This window comes from Salvelinus namaycush, chromosome 5, assembly GCF_016432855.1.
Source record: "Salvelinus namaycush isolate Seneca chromosome 5, SaNama_1.0, whole genome shotgun sequence".
NCBI classification, from domain to species: Eukaryota; Metazoa; Chordata; class Actinopteri; order Salmoniformes; family Salmonidae; genus Salvelinus; species Salvelinus namaycush.
In genome coordinates, this window is record NC_052311.1 from 31,415,976 (window position 1) to 31,442,875 (window position 26,900).

Consider the following 26,900-nt stretch of genomic DNA (forward strand, 5'->3'; position numbering starts at 1 on the left):
ATTTATGCTTTTTTGCCAACCTTTACTGACACCGGCCATTTTCAATGGGTGTTGAGCGTTCATAAATTCATTAGTTATTCTGTGTTATTCTGGCACACGCAGACGAGAGTGGATAGCCAGAGCGAATTTACCAGCTACGTCTATCAACAGTTGTCACAGTGACATTCTATTTAAATGGTTACTTGCATAATGGAGTCTTTTGTTAAGACATGTAGCTAGCTAGCTAGCTAGATAACCAATGAACCAAAATCCCAACTCATGACATTACTACCCTGCATGAATCTGCAGGTAGCTAACCAACCAGGTTCAATGTTAGCTAGCTAACATAAGGCTATAACTAGCAAAGTAAATGTCTCTGAGATACAAATAATAAGATCATACATGTAACGTTAGCTAGCGAGCCAGCCAGCTAATGTTATCTAACTATCTAACAGTACACTTTAACTTGAAATGAAATACTTCCTGTCAAAATTAGAAATGTGTAATATCTGAAAATGTAGCTAGCTAGACTATCTTACCTGTGCTCTGAAATCGGAGTATTTAGACAGAGCTAATTTACCAGCTATGTCTATCAACAGTCGTCGCAGTGACATTCTATTGAAATGGTTAATTGCATAGTGGAGTCTTGTTAACCTCTAACGCCTCACAAACCCGGATCCGGGATCCCCCCCATCAAAAAAGCTGACTAGCATAGCCTAGCCTAAAGCCACAGGGATATCATATAATAAAATGTTCATGAAATCACAAGTCCAAGACACCAAATGAAAGATACACATCTTGTGAATCCAGCCATCATTTCTGATTTTTAAAATGTTTTACAGGGAAGACACAATATGTAAATCTATTAGCTAACCACGTTAGCAAAAGACACCACTTTTTTACTCCACCATTTTTTTACTCCATCAGTAGCTATCACAAATTCGACCAAATAAAGATATAAATAGCCACTAACCAAGAAACAACTTCATCAGATGACAGTCTGATAACATATTTATTGTATAGCATATGTTTTGTTAGAAAAATGTGCATATTTCAGGTATAAATCATAGTTTACCATTGCAGCCACCATCACAACTCTCACCAAAGCGACTAGAATAACTACAGAGACCATTGTGTATTACCTAATTACTCATCATAAAACATTTCTTAAAAATACACAGCGTACAGCAAATGAAAGACACAGATCTTGTGAATCCAGCCAATATTTCAGATTTTCTAAGTGTTTTTTTTTATTTTATTTTATTTATTTTTTTTTGGGGTGGATCAGCTTAATATTGCGGAAAGAATGTTGCTTCCAATGTAATTGTCTGCATCATTTCCAATCCCCCATATTTTTTGGGGTAAATATATATATCCATACACGCATGCATACATATATACATATATACATACACATACCTATATAGACATACATACTTTTTTAAAGAATATACCTTTATTATTATTCCCCGCAACCCTACCACCGCTCCCCCAATTGGAGTAAACTAATAAACACTTCTGCTTTTACCTTCAATTTATACATCTTATACCTATTTTACAGACACAGACTACTTTATAATAGTTCTCTCTTGTTTGTTCTTAGTCCTTCCTCTATTTCTGTTGTCCATCCAATTTTATTTCCACTTGTAACTGTGCTATTTCACAAAAGCTCCGCACCTATACACATTTCACAGATCCCGTATGCCCTACATTGTTTATCTTGTTATTAGTCCCACCCTTCAGTTCCACTCAACCCTTCCCATCTATCTTCCAACATCATCCATTTCGGATTTTTATTTGCCATATATTTTTCAACTGTGCTGTGATGCTTCACAAAAGATTTGAACCTTCCTATTCTCATAGCTTCTACAGATTGTAAATTAAAAATAAACATTTTTGCTAAAATAATTATTATATTATTGATTGATTGACTATGGCTTTTCAAATCCCCCAGTATTGCTATCTGTAGCGTTAGTTCTAGGCAAATGTTGCAATTCTTCAGCCATTCCTGGACCTGTGACCAAAAACGAGCTACATATGGACAATACCAAAATAAATGATCTAATGACTCTGCCTCCTCACAACAGAATCTGCAGAGCTGGGAAGATTGTATACCCCATATATATAACATTCTATTAGTTGCAAGAATTTTGTACAGTAATTTAAATTGAAAAATTCGAAGTTTTGAATCCGGCGTTGTTTTGCGTATCAATTCATAAACCATGTGCCATGGAATGGGTACATCGAAAATCTCTTCCCAACTATTTTGTAATTTATATGGCACAGCTGTCAGTTTTTTGGTCCTTAAATGAAATTGGTATATGTTTTTATTTATCACACTTTTCTTTAACCATTTATGTTCTTTAATACAGGGCCGACATACAAGTTCCTTACTTTTTTCCCCTTCTACTTGCCTCTTCCATTTTTGTGGTAATGCTGCAATTAATTGGTTGTAATTTTGGGTAGAGCAGACATTTCCATATGTCTGTGTTAGCTGCATGTGTGACATAACTCCACCAGTCCTATTTATGATATCATTCACAAAAATTATACCTTTTTTAAACATTTCTTCGATAAATACAGTTTTTTTATCAATTACTATATTTGAATTTAACCACAATATTTGTTGTACTATTTGTTCCGTCCTTTCAGGTGGATTAAACTGAAATTGCAACCAACTTTCTAAGGCTTGTTTAAAAAATAAGGATATTTTGGAGATTATTTCCTTTTCAAACAACCGAAAGTGAGCAGGTGTAATCTGAATAAAGGGAAAAAGGCCCTTCTTGAACATAGGATGAGACATTCGTACCAATTTACTAGAGAACCAGTTTGGATTTAAGTATAACTTTTGTATGACTGATGCCTTTAGTGAGAGGTCTAATGCTTTAATATTTAATAATTTCTGCCCTCCGAATTCATATTCGTTATATAAATAGGCCCTTTTAATTTTATCTGGCTTGCCGTTCCAAATAAAATGGAATATTTTTTGTTCATATAATTTAAAAAGCAGGTCACTAGGTGTAGGCAAAACCATAAGCAAATAGGTAAACTGTGATATGACTAAAGAGTTAATCAGGGTGATTTTTCCACAAATAGACAAGTATTTTCCTTTCCATGGTAGCAAGATCTTATCTATTTTTGCTAACTTTCTATAAAAATTTATTGGAGTGAGATCATTTCTTTCTTTTGGGATTTTTATACCGAGTATGTCCACATCTCCGTCAGACCATTTAATTGGTAAACTACATGGCAATATAAAATGTGTATTTTTTGGTGATCCAATATATGGTACATTTATCATAATTTGGTTTTAATCCAGAGAGGATAGCAAAGGTATCTAGATCCTCTATGAGGCCGTGGAGAGACTCTAGTTGTGGTTTTAAAAGAAAACATGAATCATCAGCGTACAATGACACCTTAGTTTTTAAGCCACGGATTTCTAATCCATTAATATTAATGTTTGATCTAATTTTAACAGCTAACATTTCGATGGCAATAATAAATAGATATGCCGATAGTGGACAACCTTGTTTTACTCCTCTAGATAGTTTAAAACTTTCTGAGATGTAGCCATTATTTACTATTTTACACCTAGGGTTACTATACATAATTTTAACCCATTTTATAAGAGATTCCCCAAAATTGAAATATTCTAGGCATTTATATATAAACTCCAGTCGTACTTTATCAAAAGCCTTTTCAAAATCAGCTATGAAAACCAGACCTGGTGTCCCCGATATTTCATAGTGTTCTATTGTTTCCAGTACTTGCCTTATATTATCTCCAATGTATCGTCCATGTAAAAAACCTGTCTGATTAGGATGAATAATATCTGACAAAACTTTTTTTATTCTATGCGCCAAGCATTTTGCTAGGATTTTTGCATCACAACACTGAAGTGTAAGAGGTCTCCAATTTTTTAATTGGACTGGATCTTTATATATACCACTTGGGTCCTGTTTCAGTAATAACGATATCAGACCTTCTTGTTGCGTGTCTGATAATCTACCATTTATATAGGAGTGGTTAAAACAAGCTAATAATGGTCCTTTGAGTATATCAAAAAAAGTTTTGTATACTTCCACTAGTATGCCATCCAGCCCTGGAGTTTTCCCATCCTTAAAGGCCCCAATTGCATCAAGCAGTTCCTCCTCTGTAATTTGGCCTTCACATGAGTCTTTCTGTACAGATGTTAATTTTACATTATTAATAGGAAGTGTTTCTAAGTGTTCTAAGTGTTTTACAGCGAAAACACAATATAGCGTTATATTAGCTTACCACAATAGCAAACATCACAACAGCATTGATTCAAGCCAAAAATAGCGATAACGTATAAACCACCAAAATATATTAATTTTTTCACTAACCTTCTCAGAATTCTTCAGATGACAGTCCTATAACATCATATTACACAATGCATATAGAGTTTGTTCGAAAATGTGCATATTTAGCGGCACAAATCGTGGTTATACAATGTGATTAGTGGCCAAAACTTCAAGCAATCTGTCCGGCGCCATCTTGGAGAGGCACCTATTCTAATCGAAAACTATTCATAAACTTGACTAAAAAATACAAGTTGGACAGCAAATGAAAGACAAATTAGTTCTTAATGCAATCGCTGTGTTACATTTTTAAAATTAACGTTACTTCAGCATACAGCGTGCGCTAAAGTGAGACCGCACCGAAATTCATGGCGGAATTATTATTTGACATTTGTCAACATAAATACGAATTAACAACATAAAGATTGCTTACTATTTGCCGAGCTTCCATCAGAATCTTGGGCAAGGTGTCCTTTCTCCAGAACAATCGTCTTTTGGTTGAAAGATGTCCTCTTCTCATGTGGAAATAGCAGCTAACGATAGCCACCCACTGTAGAGGTGTCCAACTCGTGAAAGCGCATCACAAAGAAATCCAGGAAAATCGCAATAAACTGATATAAACTGCTATAAGTCGGTTTAAATTAACTACCTTATGATGTCTTTAACAACTATAACGAATAAAAACATGACCGGAGATATAGAACTGCTAAAACGAAAGCTTTGCAGGAGGCCACTGTGATGTCTCTGCTGCGCCAGGCGCCCCGTTGAAAAGAACGGTACTTCCGTTCCACGGTCTTATATAGGGCCCCAGATTGCGCAATCCACTCCATTCAAATTCTCCCCACTTACTGACATCTAGAGGAAGGCGTATGCAGTGCATGTAGCCCGATGGCTTACATGGGGACTTATAAACTGACCTCAGAACAGGGACCTCGATTTCTGAAATCTCACTCCCTGACAGGAAATGTGCTGCAGAATGAGTTCTGTTTCACTCAGAGAAATAATTCAAACGGTTTTAGAAACTAGAGAGTGTTTTCTATCCAATAGTAATAATAATATGCATATTGTACGAGCAAGAATTGAGTACGAGGCAGTTTAATTTGGGAACGAATTTTTACAAAGTCGAAATGGCGCCCCCCCTAGTGTCAAGAGGTTTTAAGACATGTAGCTAGCTAGCTAAACAATGAACCACAATCACAACTCGTGCTGCTACTACCCTGCATGAATTTGCAGGGAGCTAACCAACCAGATTCAATGTTAGCTAGCTAACATTAGCCTATAACTAGCAAAGCAAATGGCTCTGAGATACAAATAATAAGACCATACATGTAACATTAGCTAGCGAACCAGGAAACTAACGTTAGCTAGCTAGCTAGCCAGCTAACAGTAGACTTTACTTGAAATGAAAATTAATTTATGCCAAAATTAAAAGTGTAATATCTGAAAATGTAGCTAGATAGACTATCTTACCCAGGTACATCATGGATGGATGCCTCTCCCTGTCACGGATGCCATGGTTGCCCTTAGTTTGAAGATGTAATCCAGAGACATGTGTTTTCTCCATCACCTTAGCTATCATACTCTAATTTCACTGATATCAAAACTCGGTCCTCCAGAAAGTGGAGAGCAACACTTATGCAGTTCTACTACGGGATACATTTTTTTAAGTGCAGCGTTACCTACACATACTGACCAGCTCAAATAGACAGAAGCATGCTTTATGGCAGACCAATTCAAACTCATCTCTCGGCATACCCTGCCCACTCATTATCTCAGCCAATCATGGCTTGCTAACTTTTTCTGTGGCAAAACAAACTGGGCTCGTAATTTAACAATTTTATTCATATTTACAGATGGCATAAAAGTCTGTTATGAAGGCACATAAAACTTCACATGTTCCACAAGGGATTTCTGCCAAAAAAGGCATTTTGATTTAATTTTTTTTTTTAAAGTTTACGTTCAAATGGCTCTCCTGTGAAGTAGTGACCCACAACATACGCCTAGTTTCCTGAGATCAGTCACAAATGAACTTTTAACAAGGCACACCTGTTAATTGAAATGCATTCCAGGTGACTACCTCATGAAGCTGGTTGAGGGAATGAGTAGGTTTCCAAATTTTTGACTGGTACTGTGTATGATGGGATGTACAGACATTATGGACAGTATGTGGATAGAGTATTTAGTATATCTGTAGAATACACAGGATAGAATAGTATATATGTACAGCAATAGTTTAATAGGATGGCATTGACTAGAATACAGTCTATACATATGAAGTGGGTAAAACAGTATGTGAACATTATTAAAGTGACCAGTGTTGCATTATTAAAGTAACCAGTGATTCCATGTCTATGTACAAAGGCTTGAGGATTGAGTAACCGAGTGGTAGCTGACTAGTGACATTGACTAAGTTCAGGGCACGGTACTGGGTGAAGGCTGGCTAGTGATGGCTATTTAACAGTCTGATGGCCTTTGTCCCAGCTTTGATGCACCTGTACTGACCTCGCCTTCTGAATGATAGCGGGGTGAACAGACCGTGGCTCGGGTGGTTGATGTCCTTGATTATCTTTTTGACCTTCCTGTGACATCTTGCGGCTGCAGGATATCCTGGAGGGCAGGCAGTGTGCCCTCGGTGATGCGTTGGGCAGACTGCACCACCCTCTGGAGTGCCCTGCGGTTGCAGGCAGTGCAGTTTCCATACCAGGCGGTGCATTTGCCGTACCAAGCGGTGATACAGCCCGACAGGATGCTCTATAAATGTTTGTGAGGGTCTTAGGGGCTAAGGCGTGCGCGGCCACGCATTCATGGGTGAACATCGAGTACAGGAGGGGGCTGAGCACGCACCCTTGTGGGGCCCCTGTGTTGAGAATCAGCATTGGGGGTGCTCTGTAAGGAAGTCCAGGACCCAGTTGCATAGGGCAGGGTTCAGACCCAGGGCCCTGAGCTTAATGATGAGCTTGGAGGGTACTATGGTGTTAAAGGCTGAGCTGTAGTCAATGAACAACATTCTTACATAGGTATTCTTGTCAAGAGGTATCCCCTCTTGTCCAGATGGGATAGGGCAGTGTGCAGTCCGATGGCGATTGCATCATCTGTGGATCTATTGGGGTGGTATGCAAATTGAAGTGGGTCTAAGGTGTCGGGTAAGGTGGAGGTAATAGGATCCCTAACTAGCCTCTCAAAGAACTACATGATGACAGAAGTGAGTGCTACGAGGCGATAGCCATTTAGTTCAGTTACCTTTGCTTTCTTGGGTACAGGAACAATGGTGGACATCTTGAAGCAAGTGGGAACAGAAGACTGGGATAAGGGAGAGATTGAATATATCCGTAAACATGGCTAAGGATGCCGTCTGGGCCAGGAGCCTTGCGATGCTTAAAACATGCTTAAATGTCTTACTCACATCGGCCACGGAGAACGAGAGCCCACAGTCCCCGGGAGCGGCCCACGTCGGTGGCACTGTGTTATCCTCAAAGTGGGCGAGGAAGGTGTTTATCTTGTCCGGAAGCAAGACATTGGTGTCCGCGACATGGCTGGTTTTCACTTTGTAATCCATCTCGAGTCCCTGCCACATATGTCTCGTGTCTGAGACATTGAATTGCGACTACACTTTGTCTCTGTGCTGACATTTTTCCTGTTTGATAACATAACTGCACTGAACGTATTCAACCATATTCCCAGTCACCATGCCATGGTTAAATGCAGGTGTTCGCACTTTCAGTTTTGCGCGAATCTACAGTTTTTGGTTTGGGAAGGTTTAAATAGTCACAATGGGAACAACATCCCCTATACACTTCCTGATGAACACCGTGTCAGTATATACGTCAACGTTATTCTCAGAAGCAACCCGAAATATATCCCCGTCCACGTGATCAAAACAATCTTGAAGCATGGATTCCGATTGGTCAGACCAGTGTTGAATAGACCTTAGCATGGGTACTTCCTGTTTGAGTTTCTGCCTATAGGAAGCGAGGAGCAGAATGGAGTCATGATCTGATTTGCCAAAGGGATGGTGGGGGAGGGCCTTGTAGCCATCCCGGAAGGGAGAATAATAATGGTTGAGAGTTTTCGATGCGCGAGTACTACAGGCAATGTGTTGATAGAATTTCAGTCGTGTTTTCCTCATATTTGCTTTGTTAAATTCCCCAGCTACAGTAAATGCCACCTTAGTATATTCAGTTTCCAGTTTGCACAAAGTCCAGTGTAGTTCCTTGAGGGCCATCCTGGTATCGGCTTGAGGGGGAATATATACGGCTGTGACTATAACCGAAGACAATTCTCTTGGCATTTGATTGTGAGTTATTCTAGGTTGGGTGAACAAAAGGACTTGAGTTCCTGTACATTGTCACAATCACACCATGAGTAGTTAAAACCTCGACAGGATCGGTGTGTCCCCCGCGGGACGGTTGAGCTAACGTAGGCTAATGTGATTAGCATGAGGTTGTAAGTAACAAGAACATTTCCCAGGACATAGACATATCGGATATTGGCAGAAAGCTTACATTATTGTTAATCTAACTGCACTGTCCAATTTACAGTAGATATTACAGTGAAAGAATACCATGCTATTGTTTGAGGATAGTGCACAGTTATGAAAATGTATTAATAAACCAATTAGGCACATTTGGGCAGTCTTGATACAACATTTTGAACAGAAATGCAATGGTTTGTTGGATCAGTCTAAAACTTTGCACATACACTGCTGCCAACTAGTGACCAAAATCTAAATTGTGCCTTGGCTGGAATAATACATTATGGCCTTTCTCTTGCATTTCAAAGATGATGGTATAAAAAAATACAAAAAAATATGTTTTTTTCTTTGTATTATCTTTTACCAGATCTAATGTGTTATATTCTCCTACATTAATTAATTAATTTAGCATTTCCACAAACTTCAAAGTGCTTCCTTTCAAATGGTATCAAGAATATGCATATCCTTGCTTCAGGTCCTGAGCTACAGGCAGTTAGATTTGGGTATGTAATTTTAAGTGAAAATTGAAAAAAGGGGCAGATCCTTAAGAGGTTCATGAAACATACACCAACACCTTTTTTCTTCCCGGAGAGTTCTTTATTAATCCTGTCTGCGCGCTGTACTGAGAACCCAGCTGGCTTTATGGATGGGGACAGTATATCCTGAGAGAGCCATGATTTCATGAAACAGAGTAGTTACAGTCCCTGATGTCTCTCTGGAAGGAGATCCTCACCCTGAGCTCGTCTACTTTATTGTCCAAGGACAAAATATTAGCGAGTAATATACTCAGGAGAGGTGGATGGTGTGCACACCTCCTGAGTCAGACTAGAAGTTCACTCCGAATACCTCCGCTCCACCAGTGGCGTCTTGGAGCAGCCTCTGGGATAAGTTCAATTGCCTTGGGCGTGTACAAACAAAGGACCCCAATTCGGGAAAGTTGTATTTCTGATCGTAATGCTTGTGAGTTACCGCCTCTCTGATATCCTAAAGTTATTTACAGCTGTATGTAATAACACAAAACATTTTCTGGGCCATAGAAATACTGCAAAGTTGCTTAGGAGCTAGAAGCGGAGCACCATCTTACTTATTCATCCCACACACACATTAAGAGAGTGTGAACGACGCTGACTGGGTATAGACAAATAAGAGCTCTCCAGTAGGTACCAAAACATTCAAAGGCCATTTTCTCAAAAGTGAGGTTACAACTTTCAAAGCAGAATTACTTTCCCATTGTTCCTCAAATGCAGTGTATGGTATACCATTTTGTAGCTCTGTGTCTCTGCTTTTATCCAATTTAAAAAACACAATTTACATTTCTTTCCTTAATGCGTTTGAGCCAATCAGTTGTGTTGTGACAAGGTATACAGAAGATAGCTCTATTTGGAAAAAGACAAAGTCCACGTTATGGCAAGAACAGCTCAAATAAGCAAAGAGAAACAACAGTCCATCATTACTTTAAGACATGAAGGTCAGTCAATGCCTCCACAATCAACTGACCTCAACCCAATTGAGATGGATTGGGATGAGTTGGACCGCACAGTGAAGGAAAGCAGCCAACAAGTGCTCAGCATTAGTGGGAACTCCTTCAAGACTGTTGGAAAAGCATTCCAGGTGAAGCTGGTTGAGAAAATGCCAAGTGTGCAAAGTTGTCATCAAGGCAAAGGTTGGCTACTTTGAAGAATCTCAAATCTAAAATATGTTTTGATTTGTTTAACACTTTTTTGGTTACTACATGATTCCATATGTGGTATTTCATAGTTTTGATGTCTTCACTATTATTCTACAATGTAGAAAATAGTAAAAATAAAGAAAAACCCTAGAATGAGTAGGTGTGTCCAAACTTTTGAATGGTACCGTAAATCTTTTTATACGCTGGATTCCGACATTGCTCATCCTAATATTTATGTATTTGTTAATTCCATTATTTTTCTTTTAGATCTGTGTGCATTGTTGTGAATTGTTAGATATTACTGCCTGCTGGAGCTAGGAACACGAGCATTTTGATACATCTGCAATAACTTCTGCTAAATGTATGTACGCGACCAATAACATTTGATTTGATTTGTGTACTGTTTCTGAATATGTATTGTATATTGCTGTGTGTGTGTTTCAGGTTGGAGGTGGTTTTCACTGGTAAGACATGCGGCATCAAGGTGAAGTCCAGTAAGACTCTGCTGGATGCCCTTTCTATGGTACTACAGAAACACCAACTCAGAACACACGAGGCCATGGTCACCATGGTGAGGACTGTGTGTGCGTGTATGTGTTATAGAATGTCTTGAGTGAATGTGTGTGTGTTCTAGAAATTCTGAGTGAATATCTATTGGTATTTGGTATTTTATTAGGATCCCCATTAGCTGTTGCAAAAGCAGCAGCTACTCTTCCTGGGGTCCACACAAAATATGAAACATAATAAAGAATGACATAATACAGAACATCAATAGACAAGAACAGCTCAAGGACAGAACTACATAAAAAAAAAAAAAAGTCACACGTAGCCTACAAAAGGCACACGTAGCATACACCCAAACTATCTAGGTTGGCTGTTTATTTGAGCAATATGAGATGGAAGGAAGTTCCATGCAATAAGGGGTCTATATAATACTGTACGCTTTCTTGAATTTGTTCTGGATTTTGGGACTGTGAAAAGACCCCTGGTGGCATGTCTGGTGGGATAAGTGTGTGTGTCAGAGCAGTGTGTAAATTGACAATGCAAACAATTTGGGATTTTCAACACATTCATGTTTCTTATAAAAAATAAGAAGTGATGCAGTCAGTCTCTCCTCAACTCTTAGCCAAGAGAGACTGGCATGCATAGTATTTATATCAGCCCTCTGATTACAATTAAGAGCAAAACATGCTGCTCTGTTCTGAGCCAGCTGCAGCTTAACTAGGTCTTTCCTTGCAGCACTGGACCACAAGACTGAACAATAATCAAGATTAGACAAAACGAGAGCCTGCAGAACTTCCTTTGTGGAGTGTGGTGTCAAAAAAGCAGAGCATCTCTTTATTACGGCTAGACCTCTCCCCATCTTTACAACCATTGAATCTATATGTTTTGACCATGACAGTTTACAATCTAAGGTAACGCCAAGTAATGTAGTTTCCTAAACTTGTTCAACAGCCACAACATTCATTACCAGATTCAGCTGAGGTCTAGCACTTAAGGAATGATTTGTACCAAATACAATGCCTCTAGTTTTAGAGATGTTCAAGACCAGTTTATTACTGAGAAAGTGTGTGTGTGAGAGAAAGTGTCTGTGTGTGATCATATGTCCTGTTTTGCAGAGTGGGAGTGATGTGCCTCTGAGCATGAGCACCAATGTCTTCAAACTGGCCAATAAGACGCTGCAGCTCTACAAGGTCAAAGGTGAATACATACTGATTAGCACACACCTGTTAACTAGTTCTTTGTCCCATGATGAAAATAATAATGGACAGGATTCAGGGCATTGTAGTGCTGGGGTTGTTTAACCTCACTGGTTTTCCAGTCCATTTAAACTCAGTTATATTATCAGCTATGTACAGTGTTTTATTTCCTTCTCTCTTTTTCTAATGGAGAAGACATTGGCATCAATTCCTTCTCTGGCTCTTTCTATTCCGCCTGCCCGTACACTATTTCTTTCTTTCTTTCTCTCTCTCTCCTCTCTTCTCTCTCTTAGATGTCTGAGTACATTTGGCTTGTTGAGTGCTGTGTCACTGTGAGTTCACCCACCTCCTCTCTCTACTGCTCTGGGACCAGAACTGCCTTCACTTTGGATATGTGGTCACTCGCTGAGGCCTACTCATTACTCATGAGAAAGAGGGACTAGGAGATACTGAGGAGAAAGGGACTGGGGAACGGGGGGTTTATTCTAGCTTCTTCTGGGAAAAGCGCCTTTTAAGTGACTGATGTCAGGGTTTTGCCTTATGTCAAACTCCATAACATGTACAGTAGCCTGCCTATAGCTGACTATTGTTGTTGTGTTGTCTTTACAGTTAGCAGTTCCAGGGTCAGTGGCTCAACTCCAGTCACACAGGTGAGTCCTGCATAGTGATGGCCAGTTCGCATGGTAAGGAAAATGTCCTGGCCCTACTCATGTGTCCAGAGCTTAGCATGTGAACTATTTGTCTGTTCTTCTGAACCATTTCCAGGATCAAGCTACATCTCCAGTAGGCCCAGAGGTCCGTGTGTCCCCTCAGGCAGCCAACCCCAAGCCCAGGGTCAGGAAGAACCAAGAGATGGATGGTACGAGTCAGAACAATTGGGTCATGGCTTATTTACTGCGCCTCTCTAGGACTAAACCCTGGAGACTTCCTAATAGCTGTGACAATAACCTTTTAGTCTCACCTTAGCCCTAATTTGAGACAAACTGTTTATATTTCTCTATTCTTTCTTTCTCCCCTTTTCCCATCTCTGTGTCTCTCTCTCAGCGATGATAGAGCTGTTGTCCAGAGCTCAGGCCTGTCGGGTGGATGACCAGAGAGGCCTGCTGACCAAGGAACACCTAGAGCTGCCCCAGTTCCTCTTGAAACCCCCTACCCAGGACCAGGAGACACAACAGGGGGAGGATGGAGAGGCTGCAGGGGGACAGGGGGATGGAGCCCCCACAGACATTAAAGAGGAGTCAGATAACCAACCCACCACCTTCTCCACTCCCACCCCGATTGGAGCAGCAGAGTCAGGAGAGTGTGTAACAGACTCATCAGGTTCCAAACACATAGGTTCAAAATAAACAAGTGTCTGAGAGAGAATGTTTTTATAATTGTCACTTTTACTTTGTGTACCTGGTGTAAGTGTGAGTGTGTGTCTAGGACCCATTTTTCTGTGTGTGTGTGTTCGTGAACATGCTGAGGTCAGGTTTGGTCAAGGGATGTTGACACATGTAGCAATTCATCCTGTTTAAAGATTGTTTATCAAAGATTATAAGTTGTGCACAGGAAGTCCACAACTATTAAGAGACCTAGTCAAGCACTTTTGCTTATGATTGTCTGAATAAGGTCAGCGTCCAATGTGTTATGGTACGAAACTGTATGAACTCTATTGTTTGTTTTAATCCCCAATGTCAAAGGTACAATATGTCATGATATGAAGGACCTTTATAGCTTCCAATTCCTCCCCTGATGTCTGATAAAAAAAATTAAAAAAAAATGTTTTTCAATGAAGGAATTACTTTTCATAATATTTAAGTTGAACTAATAGTACTTTTTGTGATTTTTCTTTAGTGTGCGATTTGATATTTAATTAAGGTGTTTGGTATTTTGCATTTTGAGTACTTTCAAAAGGGTCTTTCATATTTTGGGGTATTTTACTTTTCATAATATTTAAGTTGAACTAATAGTACTTTTTGTGATTTTTCTTTAGTGTGCGATTTGATATTTAATTAAGGTGTTTGGTATTTTGCATTTTGAGTACTTTCAAAAGGGTCTTTCATATTTTGGGGTATTTTACTTTTCATAATATTTAAGTTGAACTAATAGTATTTTTTGTGATTTTTCTTTAGTGTGCGATTTGATATTTAATTAAGGTGTTTGGTATTTTGCATTTTGAGTACTTTTTTCTCTTGTGAAAGTTTGATATTTAATTTAATTGATTCATTGGCATTTAATATTTATGAGCACATTTTTGTTTCTTTGCTGTGTTTGCACTTTGAATGCCAGGTCTCCTGTGACGGCCAATCCTTTTCTGTGTTATCAGAGTGCTACTCAGGGTCAAACTTCAGTATTAACCTATAATGTTCTCATGCATTGTACAGTGCGTGAATAAATTATGTGATATTGATCTAATTTACCTCTGTAGCTGACTGTTGACTCTCTCACATCCACCGCAGAGTAAGCTCTTGTGGACAGACTACGTAACATAAACGGTAATCGAGCATCTGGTGCTATTACGCAAGATTTGAGTTAATGGTCCCTGAGATTAATTGCAGTGTTGTCATCCGAAATGAACATGTCACTGGGGCTGCGCTCTGATTGACTCTGACCGTCCTTCACCTCCATAAACTTGCTGCTGGAAGGGGCTCCCTCTTTGAAGATGCTTTTCTCAGATGGAGGCAGGTATTGGGGATTGCGTGTCTGTGAATCAGAGATGAAATTATTATGATAGAATCTTTCACTAGACCACTCCGGGCAAGCTGACATTACAATGTGAGGCAGTCTATGGCTGGTAAGCTGCAAACCACCTGCATCGTAACACCTTTACACTCTACTGAAATAGTTTTGCAAGTATTTACATACAGTGAGAGGACTGTCAATGCCAAACTACCCAGACTGATTGATCAAATGATGCAGTGGGTAGTCTGGTGTGTGTGTGTGTAATATAAATAAAGGAACGGTAAATGATAAACTCTGACATTCCTGGTACCTAAAGGACTGTCATGCTTCGACTGCACACACATTGTAGTCCTTTGTTATCAATCATGTATGTTTGCAAAAAATGCTTGAAAAACAATTTCAGTAATAAAGTGTTATTCATGGTGTGGTGTGTATGTGTGTGTGTGTGTGTGTGTGTGTGTGTGTGTGTGTGTGTGTGTGTGTGTGTGTGTGTGTGTGTGTGTGTGTGTGTGTGTGTGCGCGCGTCCATGCATGCCTGGCACGTCAGTGGAACAATGAATGGGCTGAGAGGGGTGTGCACTGTCAGAGGCAGCAGTACACCAGTGAAATGAGAAGCACTATCTCCCTAGCAGCACATTTCCACTGAGTGAGAGAGAGAGAGAGAATAAGGGACGGAGAAATAAGGAGAAAGGTGTGTATCCTCTTGTCCCCTCGGTTTTGCAATAATCTGTCATTTTCTTCTGATTTCTGCATGTGTTCTGAGGTCTACATGTACCCTCCTCTCTCTTTCTCCCTCTCATTTTCATTCTCACTCTGTCCGTTTCTCTCCACCTCTCACTCTTTGGGATGAAACGCTTAGCTGTATTTATTGCTGTGAGCTATTGAAATTCTAGACCAAATTGTCTTTATCTCCTCATACATATCCAGGTAGCGCCATAGAACGAGGCAGGTGAAAAGGTAAGCTTACCGTGTGTGTGTGTGTGTGAGAGGTTAAGTAATTTGAAAACAATACCAACGGTGGTTAAAATGTGATCCAAATTCAAGCTCTTAAGGTACATTATCCCTGCCTATATGTATGGGGGTAGAATATCACTAAGTTTGCATTGTGTGACACATTTGTTCTATATCTTCCTGAACTCGATCCTTTGTTAATCGGTGCTGAGATACTCATTGTGCCAGCAGGCATTAGGCTATGCATTTGAATGCATGGGTTGTGTAAAACTAGACCCATCCATTAGATAACAAGTGCTTGTAAAATGCTTGGTCAGTGAATCACTATAGGGTCAACACAGCAGCAGGGAGTGTGCTTAGCCAGTGAAGGGCAAAGAGGATATCTTCTGTATGGTAAACCTGAAATGAGCAAGATGGTGGGGAAGCATGATGGAAGGAACTGATTCAGGCTCAGCTGAGATGTGCTTGGCTGAGCTGTGACAATGCCAGGGAGAGTGAGGCAGCACTGGCACCTGTTTCAGGATTAGTAGAGGGTAGAGACAGTGGATATGGCTGAGTGTGGTAGAGCTGATGGCCAGTAATTGTGTACTGTATAGGACACGTCTTTGGAATCAGTGTGTTATTCAGTGTGACGTTGTGTGATTATTATATTATTGTCGTCTCAGGTTCACCTGTATCTTTTTTGGCTTCATCTATTTTGTGTGTGCGTATGACAGTGGAGGATCGTCAGAGGAGGAAGGGGAGAACCATCTGCCTTAGTGAAGTTCATTAAAATAGTGAAACACTAAAAAATTTATCCTTTTTGATAAAACTATACTAGATATGTTCAGATCACCAAATAATTGATTAAAACACATTGTTTTGCAATGAAGGTCTACAGTAGCCTCAACAGCACTCTGTATGGTAGCACCATGGTGTTGGCGGAGGACAGATAGTTTCCGTCCTCCTCTGGGTACATAGGTAGTTTTCGTCCTCTGGGTACATTGACTTCAATACAAAACCTAGGAGGCTCATGTTTCTCCCCCCCCTTTCATAGACTTACAGTAATAATGACAATTTCCGGAGGACGTCCTCCAACCTATCAGAGCACGTGCAGCATGAACTGACATGTTGTCCACCCAAACAAAGGATCAGAGAATGAATATAGTACTGAAAACATACACTACAGCTAGCTAGCACTGCAGTGCATTAATGGGGTGAGTAGTTCACCCAGCTCACCCAACAGAGAGGGATGCTATGTTAGTGTAGTATCTTTGGATGCTTCTTAGATTGATGACACCGGACATGTAAGTACGTTTTAGTATTTAATTGTAACTTAGAATAACATTACCGGAATGTACCAGGCGTAAGATACCTGAGGCTTTTCCGAGCATGGTTATATGGCAGACATTTAAAAATCTACGGATAGCGGAAAGCCAACCCTGTTACTGCCATCATGGTAAACATACTTAACATAAATATACCAGGTTACTACTGTAGATTCCCCCTTTAAGGCTAATACGTTGCTGCTACTCTCTGTTTATCATATCTGCATAGTCACTTTAACTATACATTCATGTACATACTACCTCAATTGGGCCGACCAACCAGTGCTCCCGCACATTGGCTAACCGGGCTATCTGCATTGTGTCCCGCAACCCACCACCCGCCAACCCCTCTTTTACACTACCGCTACTCTCTGTTCATCATATATGCATAGTCATGTTAACTATATCTACATGTACATACTACCTCAATCAGCCTGACTAACCGGTGTCTGTATGTAGCCTCGCTACTCTATATAGCCTGTCTTTTTACTGTTGCTTAATTTCTTTACTTACCTATTGTTCACCTAATAAATTTTTTGCACTATTGGTTAGAGCCTGTAATTGCATTGCACTGTAAGGTCTACACCTGTTGTATTCGGCGCACATGACAAATAAACTTTGATTTAATTTAATAACCCAACTTAATTCCTTTCTGAGCTAGGCTGCCAACTAAACATTTATGATTTTTTCATAATCACGCCATTTTTTTTCTCTTTTTTCGGGACATCTACGAAGATAATCTCCCTTAGGATCTGAAATAGTCTGGCGGACATCTCTCTAATAGAGCGTCTCAAAGGTGATGTAGCTGGTGCCACCAGCACTTCACCACCTGATGGTGAAACAAAGTCCTTTTGTGGAGACTTTACAGGTGGTCGTCCCGGACTGGTGGTCTCAGGAATTTGAGCCTTGTTGGTCTCAGGTTGTTTGTCCAACTGCAACTCTGGGGAACATTCCAATGTCCTGTCCTGCTTGTTTAAGCATTGATCCAAGTCCACAGATCAAACTGGAATTCGAGCTCAGATCTGATCCACGTGTCTCCTTAGTCTGTCCAATTCCAATGATCACAGTATATGACACTGGTCCTGAGCAATCCTCAATTGTAGCTGGAATCCATTTGAGACTAAATCCATAGTTTAATGTGTAGACATCATCTGCAGGTGAGAAAGTTTTGAGTTTGGCTCTGTTGTCATGATTCTGTTTTGGATTCCATTGCGTTTGTTGTATTTTCACTTTCAGGTCTGTCTTGATGAGATCCAAGGTTGTCCTTAACCTCCTTGACATCAGCATTTCTGCAGGCGACAACCCAGTTGTAGCTTGAGTAGTGATCCTGTAGCTAAACAAGAATATTGACACTTTTGTTTCAATGCCGTCCCCTTGAATCTTCCTCATCCCCTCATCCCCCCCATTCTCATGGATGCAATGGCGCGGTAGGGGTGACGTCCTGTTACTCTGACAATCTGCACACAGGCTAACCTAATTTTCCACATCCTGGTCCATCTTTGGCCACCAGACGTATGACCTCGCTAGGCCTTTCATTCTCGACGTAACTGAATGCGACTGGTGCAACAACTTCAGTAGTATACCCCGCCCTTCTGTTGGGATAACTACTCTTGAACCCCACAGAATGTACCCATTGTCACGTTCTGACCTTTATTTCCTTTGTTTTGTCTTTATTTAGTATGGTCAGGGCGTGAGTTGGGGTGGGCAGTCTATGTGTGTTTTTCTATGTTGGGGTTTTGAGTTCGGCCTGGTATGGTTCTCAATCAGAGGCAGCTGTCAATCGTTGTCCCTGATTGAGAATCATACTTAGGTAGCCTGGGTTTCACTTTTGGTTTGTGGGTGTTTGTCTTCCGTGTCAGTGTTTGTCGCCACACAGTACTGTTTCGTTTGTTCACTTCGTTTATTGTTTTGTTCCAGTGTTCAGTTTTGTTTATTAAAAAGACATGAACACTTACCACGCCGCACCTTGGTCCGATCCTTCTTCCACCACAGACGATCGTTACACCCATCTCGAACACTCAAGGCCAAGCAGCGAGCGTAGTAGGCCATCCTTCAAGGATAAATTCATGCACTAGAGATAGCGTCACATCTTTTGCCTGATTTGTGCTGTGTTCACCGGTGCTTCATCCAACAAATCGATCATCAAGACTTGGTCATTTTTTCCTTCCTGAGCGATGATTTCTGGAACGGGCAGCCTACTCAGTGCATCAGCATTCCTATGGTATCTACCTGGCTTGTAGATTATTCTGTACTGGTAGGCCCTGAGTCACACAGACCAATGCTGAACTCTTGGAGAGACCGTTTGTGGTACTGGATTTTGTTCATGGAACAGAGAGATCAGAGGCTTATGGTCGGTCACAAATGCGAAGTGTATAAACACTTGTGGAATCTCTCTATTCCGAATATGACAGCCAGTCCTTTTTGCAAAAGCTCCTTCCTGTCTTTCTGATCATTTCCAGGCCACATCCTTCCTTAACAGTTGATGTAGTGGAGCTAAGAGGGTAGAGAGGTTACGGAGGAAGCGATTATAATAGTTCAGCTCTGTAACGCTTGTCAGAGCTGGAGCTTCCACGACAGCCCTCACTTTAGCTTTGACAGTGTGTAACCACTTGGCATCCACCTTGTGACCCAGGTGAACTGTTGCCCTCCGGTCAGTGGCGGTTCTAGCTGGTATGGCTCCCTGGGCGAACCCCCCCTTCAGCTCCCCCCCAACAAAAAAACGTTCATTTTTATTCAGACATTCGAAACAACACAAATAAATAATTATAACATTTAAAACTATATAAATATACAAATATATACAAAATAAGACTCATAAATATCAAAAAGAAGTAACAAAGACAAATAGAAACAAATTTGTGTTGATTTGGCACTCGAGCATCAATACATTACCTATCAACCAACACTGTCAAAAAGTCAAGACAACCAATTCACCTTGGTGGTGTGCAGACTGGTTTTATATTATTACAAACGATTTCGCACATTCCAGAAAAAAATGCGACAATATGTCTGTGAAACTATATGTTCACAGTATTATGAATGCATTATGGTTTATTTGGTAGTATTTCGTAGTGTGACTGATTTTACTAATTGCATTAGTACCTACCCCCGCCCCCCTCCCCATCTCGTACTTCTGAGTGGGAGACCTTCCCAGGCAGTAGCCTGCCTTGCTCACAAACTAGAATCAGGGCGCCCACTCCGACAAGGTTAATTGACCCACAGTCCCACACGGTGACATGATATCATTGACGTGACGTGCCAATCATCGATAGAAAACCAATCGCGCAAATTCAGATTTTTTTTTGTGGAGGCGCCCCGTGCCGCCCCCGGCAAGATGCCGCCCTGGGCGGCTGCCTATGTCACCTATACCTAAATCCGCCACTGCCTCAGGTTAACGTTGAAAGAAAATCCTCCACTTTGGGCATGGGTTACTGCTCCAGTGACGAAACTCTATTTACAGTCAGCTTGTAGTCGCCGCATAATCTGATTGAACCATCTGGTTTGAATATGGGAACAACTGGTGCTGCCCAATCAGAGCACTTGACATGAATAATTATATCCTCTGCTAAGTCTGTCAATTTCCACATCCACTTTAGGCTTCATGTCATATGGAAATGATCTTGGCCTATAGAATTTGGGAGTAGCAACTGCTGCAGTGTCAATGTCTCTGTGGAGATGTGTGATTTCAGCCCAGTTCAATGTATTTCCTCCAACCACCCTCGCTCTAGTAAGCTGGGGCCAGTATCTTCCACTACTGAGAGAGGCAGACTTTAATTTTCCCCTTGATATTCCACTTGAACATCAGCAACTCCAATCACAGTGATCTTCTCCACTGTGTAGTTTTGCGTTTAATGGGGGTGTCTCTCAGTTTAGGCACGTAACCTTTTTTCCACTTCTCATTTAACTGGGACCTGTTCATCAATGTGATGCTACATCATGTGTCTATTTCAAACAAACAGTACCTTAAATCCATTTATTCCCATTTCCACAATGAAAGGCGTTTACCTTTTTCATACTGTATTCGCCTCCAGCACACTGCACACTGAACGCTTGCTCTTCGTCTGAGACACCCACTTCCACTTTCTGTTCCTTGATTTGAGCCGTAGTTAGAGTATCGCGGTTTTCTTCCGTCCGTTTTCTTTTCTGTAGCCCGTTGCTTTTTTTTTTATTGCGGCCCTCCCTCCCAATGTGTCCTATTATCCCACATGCATAACACTTTTCATGTTTTGATTTACAGTCAAACGCTGCGTGTTTGCCTTTGCAACAATCTCTATTGGCTGCTACCCCGAGGCATTCCCTTCTTTGAAACGCAGCGCGCTCAGAGCTGCTCTCTTTTACTGTATGGCACGCAGTCGCGCCCCTTGCCTGCAAATCCAGTGCATTTATATTCGCGGACTCCATGTCCTGGGCCAGTTTGAGTGCGTTCTCAAACGTGAGATTGCTCTGATAACAAGCGTGTTTGTATCATGTCATCATTAATCCCACACACCAGCCGATCGTGTAGCATTTGCGATAATGTATTCCCATAGTTACAGTCCAGTGCTAGTTTACTCAACTCAGCCATATATTCCCGCACCGATTCGGTAGGTTTTCTCATGCCGGAATCACACTTGAATCGTGGCACTATTTCACTGGGTTTGGGGTTGAAGTGATCTTTTAATAGATCGGCCATATCTATAAATTAATTGTCTCCTGTTGTATCTGGGCTCAACAGGTTTCTCGTCAAACTGTATATCTGTGCACCGGCAACGTTTATGAGTATGGATTTGTGTATAGCGGCATCAGTTATTTTATTAGCGGCAAAGAAATGTTCCTTATTTTTAGGATGAAATGGTGGCAGTGAGCATATTGTTGCCAAAGCCATCTTTTACGATTCTCTCTCCCCTCACAGAGTCATTAATTTGTCCTACCCGTATCCAGAGAATCAATCATTCAGTCTCTTCCACCGCTCACTCGAGTCTCACATCCAGCGTTGCACGCCAGACACTCCGTTGAATTCGTGGCAAACAAATCCAACATGGTCATCCATAGTCATCCTCATCACCAAATATGCAGCGGTGGAAAAAGTACCCAATTGTCATACTTGAGTAAAAGTAAAGATGACTTAATTAATAGAAAATTACTCAATTAAAAGTCACCCAGTAAAATCCTACTTGAGTAAAAGTCTAAAAATATTTGGTATTTAATATACTTAAGTATCAAAAGTAAATGTAATTGCTGAAATATACTTAAGTATCAAATGTAAAAGTATAAATCATTTCACCATATTCTTGTTTTTTAAATTTACGAATAGCCAGGGGCACGCTCCAACATTCAGACATAATTTACAAATGAAGCATGTTTAGTGAGTCCGCCAGATCAGACGCAGTAGGGATGACCAGGGATGTTCTCTTGATAATTGTGTGAATTAGACACTTTCTGTCCTGGTAACCATTCAAAATTTAACGAGTACTTTTGGGTGTTAGGGAAAATGTATGGAGTAAAAAGTACATAATTTTCTTTAGCAATGTAGTTAGGTAAAAGTAAAAGTAAAGTACAGATACCCCAAAAAACTACTTAATTAGTACTTTCAAGTATTTTTACCTTAGTACTTTACACCACTGCAAATATATATTAACTTAGGATGCTTCTTAGATTGATGACACCGGACACGTAAGTACATTTTAGTATTTAATTGTAATTTAGAATAACATTACTGGAATGCACCTTGCTTAAGCTACCTGAGGCATTTCCGAGCACGGTTATATGGCAGACTTTTTAACGGCTACGGATAGTGGAAAGCAAACCCTGTATTGAGTCAATACTGCTATCTATTGGTAAACATAATACTTAACATAAATTTACCAGGTTACTACAGTTAGCTAGCTGGCTATGGTTATCCAACACTGGAACTCTTCCAAGTCAAGGTAAGCTTTTGGTTTAATTAATTTATTGCCACCGGGGTCCGCCGGTGTAACTGCTAAACGACTTACTTACTGCATGATTGATGTAGGTTTACTAATGCTTTAGTTCTAGTAGTTATGTTGACTTTGACGTTAGCTAATATGATGACAACGATGTCGGCTGTGTGTAGTGGTTATGATATGAAGGTTTGGCTTGGAAAGTTTTTTTTGCCTTGTCACAGACAGCTGACGTGTTGTGCGCTTAAGACCACAAGCGAAGGGAAAAGGTGAGAGGAAAAGAGCTCGTAGATGCGAGAAGGAATTATACAACCAGCAAAGTGATCATGCTGTTTGTATGTGGCTGCTATTAAAGTGAACTGTGTTTGCGTGTGATATTCTTTCCGCCGATTCTGTTGACAAATGTGTTTTAAACGGAAGCAAAAGGAACGAAACGGGGATAAACATATCTGAATGTGTCCAATATAAACTCTCGTTTGCAACTGTTGGACTAATGATTAGAACCTAGATCAGCTCGATGCAGGCAAGAGTGTATTGAATGTGTCACTGTCTGTCACATTGACTACAAAAAAAAATTCTTAGACCTGTGCACCTACATTGTAAAGTTTCATTCATAGGCTAGGTTGTAGCAACCTCATGATGGGTATTGGGAAAATTGTAGTATCATGTAGTAGCCTAAACCTATCGATGTTACGTTGATCTGGGTGAATGGATTATAAATGACAGTCATCCAATATGCTGTAATAGAAATAAGGCCATGCTCATAAACAATATATACTAAACGGCATTGACCGCCACTGGTGTATGTGTTTCCTACCGCTCCTCTCTGATATAATTGTCACTAGCACATATGCTAGTTAGGTGGCTAGGCTTTACTTAGCCCTCCAGATTTCTGCCTGTTTATAGGGTATGAGTTGTCCATGTAATGGGGGAAAGACTTAATAGGGGTTTGAAACCACATGAGTGACAGTCGGAGACAGAACTGTGGGGCTTTCTGCCCACTCTAACACTGTAAGCAAATGGCACCCCATAGGAGGTTGGCTTGGGAAAAAATGATCTCAAGTGATTATGTGCCTCTGACAGGTGCTTATTTATGGAGGATGGGTGTCCAGTGTTGCTATTGGAAGGTTGTCTAGTTGACTAATGAGTTTGAAAAGACCATATGATTATTTCAATCGTTTTGGGATTAGGTCAGCTCACTGCACTAAAGGTATCTGCTCAGTGTCTGTGACATCATCTCTGTGTTAAATAGTTAGCAGCATGTTAATGATGTCATCAGTTAGAACAGCAGGTGGTGACATACTGTACAGCCGTTCCAGATTGAGGGAACAGTCTTCGGATCTATGAATGTATTCTCTCTTTCTCAGTCTCTCTCTCTCTCTCTCTCTCTCTCTGGATTTCTCTCTCTGTCTTGCTCATCACACAGAGCCTCTCATCACATTCTACTCTCAGTGAAAAAGTTAATTACATATGAAGACCCTACATTTTAAGCCTGCAAAACTCGGTCACCAAGCCAAATTAGGGGTTGGCCTGTTACTGGGAGACTAATACATTACATAACACACCAGTTCACATCATAACTCACCCAGGGATTATTAATCCTCATTTCTACCGCTTTTTAACCCTATTCTGTGAGAGCTACCCTTTCTTCCCGTCTCTAAATCATTATGACGGAGGGATGAAACAAGGATAGTGAAAGGAGAGAAAAAGACAGAGTTGCAGCCAGCGTGATTTTTCCTACCATTGCAAAAGTCTGTGTAAGGGGACATTCCTCTTGCTGTGTTGTGTGTGTGTTCGTGCTTATGTGAGTTATGATATGTGTGTATGTGGCCTGCCATATATATGTGTGTGTGTGTGTGTGTGTGTGTGTGTGTGTGTGTGCGTGTGTCCATGATTTTGTGTGAGGGTAATAAACACATCTAAGCTTCCTATTCGGATGTGTCACCTTGGCTGTCGTTGAGTCAGTCATGTGGACTAATCGATGGGAAGTGTTTTCTCTGAGCCACAGGGTGTTCCACTGGGGCAACTCACACATGAGACACTCCAGTCTACAGACCCTTATTCTACAGGCCCTTGTTTATAATAGCACTTCTATAACACCACAGGGAACAAATTATTCCCTAATAGAGAGATAGGCCCTGGAATGGAGGGATAAGGAGGAGAGGAGAGGGAGAGTCCAGTCAGCCAGGCCTCAAATCAACCACATATTGTACTGTACATACAATATGATGTATGCTGTTAATATACATTGTTCCTCTTTTTATTAAACAACCTAGAGGCGATGTCTAATTAGCATAATACAAAAATTCCCCCAAAGTTGAAGCTAGACGCATTGGATGCGTCTCAATCCACCGCATCCGCCGATGTCGCACTTCTGCATCTGAGGTGAAAGGTGACAGAGCTAGAGCGGTGTTTGTCAGACCATGGCACATCCCGAAAATCGATTATCTCATAAAATCGTCTGTAACGCCCGAATGGTTTGGCTTTTATGACCCCTCTAAGGAAAGTTGAGACTCTCACGAACACGATGGTGTTCACCGTTTTGCTCTACGACCCTTGGGACTCGTCTGAAGTAGGTACAGCCGATTTGCCATTTTATGTCTGTAGCGTCCGAACAGTTTGGGCTACACACTAATATGACCCCTCTGTGGAAAGGTGTGACTCTCTCGAACATGTACATGTGGGTTTCTCTTGGACGCCCACAGGCCTCACAAGACTCATCTGAAGGTTCCGCGGTACCAGTTGAAAAAAATGAATGGAAGTACTGTATATATGGAGACTGTTTAGTGCCAAAAATAAGGGGTTAAATACATCGAAAAAAAGAGGAAACATTTCCTCATCTTTCTTATATCTCGCAGATATAGGACAGACATTTCAGAACAAGCTTCCTTTAGAGTTTTTGAGGGGGATTATCTGTTGTTCTATGTAGTGAATATTTTATTCCATGCATTTGTATTGGCTAATAGCAGTAGGGACAAATCTAATTTATCATAAAATAATTTTGGTATATAGTTTTTTATACTTCAATGGGGCCAATCACTTGTCACCCTAACAAGCAATCAGATCCAAATAAATAAGGTGCAAAGGAGTAATGCTCTCCCTTGGTCAGTGTCGCCACCAGCTGGACTTTGACGATCACTGCATGAACTATGAACTAATGAGCTACTCTTCTCTTATCCTCCTCAGATTGACAAAGAGAGTGTGATCATTTGTGTACAGCTGCAACCTCAACCCCAGCTTTGTCGTAACTGTGAACCTCAGTAAAGACAGCCCAACCATGGATCAGAAAATCAATGAAGTGAGTCCCATCTGTAGCATCTTAGCTAGTGGTGACAAAACAGCAGTACAAGCACAAACCATCCAGGATTTGAACATACCATCCCAAATCCCCATTCCCGAAGAACCATTGCTCCTGCTGTCTGGTGTAACTGTGATTGGCACCATCTCTCTGTGTTTTGTGTCTAGTGCCCCACCACCACCTCCCCCCAGAAACAGATGAAGAGCAGGTCCAAATCCACCGATGAGATCCAGCACACCAAGAGGGTGAGCAGCCACCTCGCTGTGCCTTACATTACCTCTATTCACTTCTTCATCATTCTGTACTTCCTCCTGTGACTCATCTCTAGCCTAATCTCTCCATTCCAAATTTCTCCTCACAGCTTTCATCACAGAAATCCCTTCCCGGTGGGCCGGACCTGGACAAAGTCAAGGTGTGTGTTTGTGCGTGTGCATGTGTGCGTGCTTTGGACTCCTTATTTCCACTAACGGGATTATCAGAATTAATAGTAACTAATACACAGTTCATTTTGTGTGTGTAAATTGCTTTTCACTGCGATGTCACAAACTGTGTTTGCACATTTCAGGAGGGCCCAGAAGGTTCTGAGACGCCCTCGTCCTCCACAGAGGAGCTGAAGTGATGACGACTAGGGTCCCTAAG

General features: G+C 40.8%; 1 long non-coding RNA gene and 1 pseudogene across 1 annotated transcript; both read left to right on the forward strand.

Annotated features, from left to right (window-relative positions):
- LOC120047499 overlaps nt 1-13,494 on the forward strand; it is a 38,751-nt pseudogene extending 25,257 nt beyond the window's left edge.
- A 1,891-nt stretch (nt 13,495-15,385) lies between these two features.
- LOC120047801 lies at nt 15,386-26,674 on the forward strand. Its single transcript, XR_005476926.1, has 5 exons — nt 15,386-15,496; nt 15,733-15,762; nt 26,150-26,261; nt 26,429-26,506; nt 26,623-26,674. It is a non-coding gene; the product is annotated as an uncharacterized LOC120047801 (long non-coding RNA).
- The last annotated feature ends 226 nt before the right edge of the window (nt 26,675-26,900 follow it).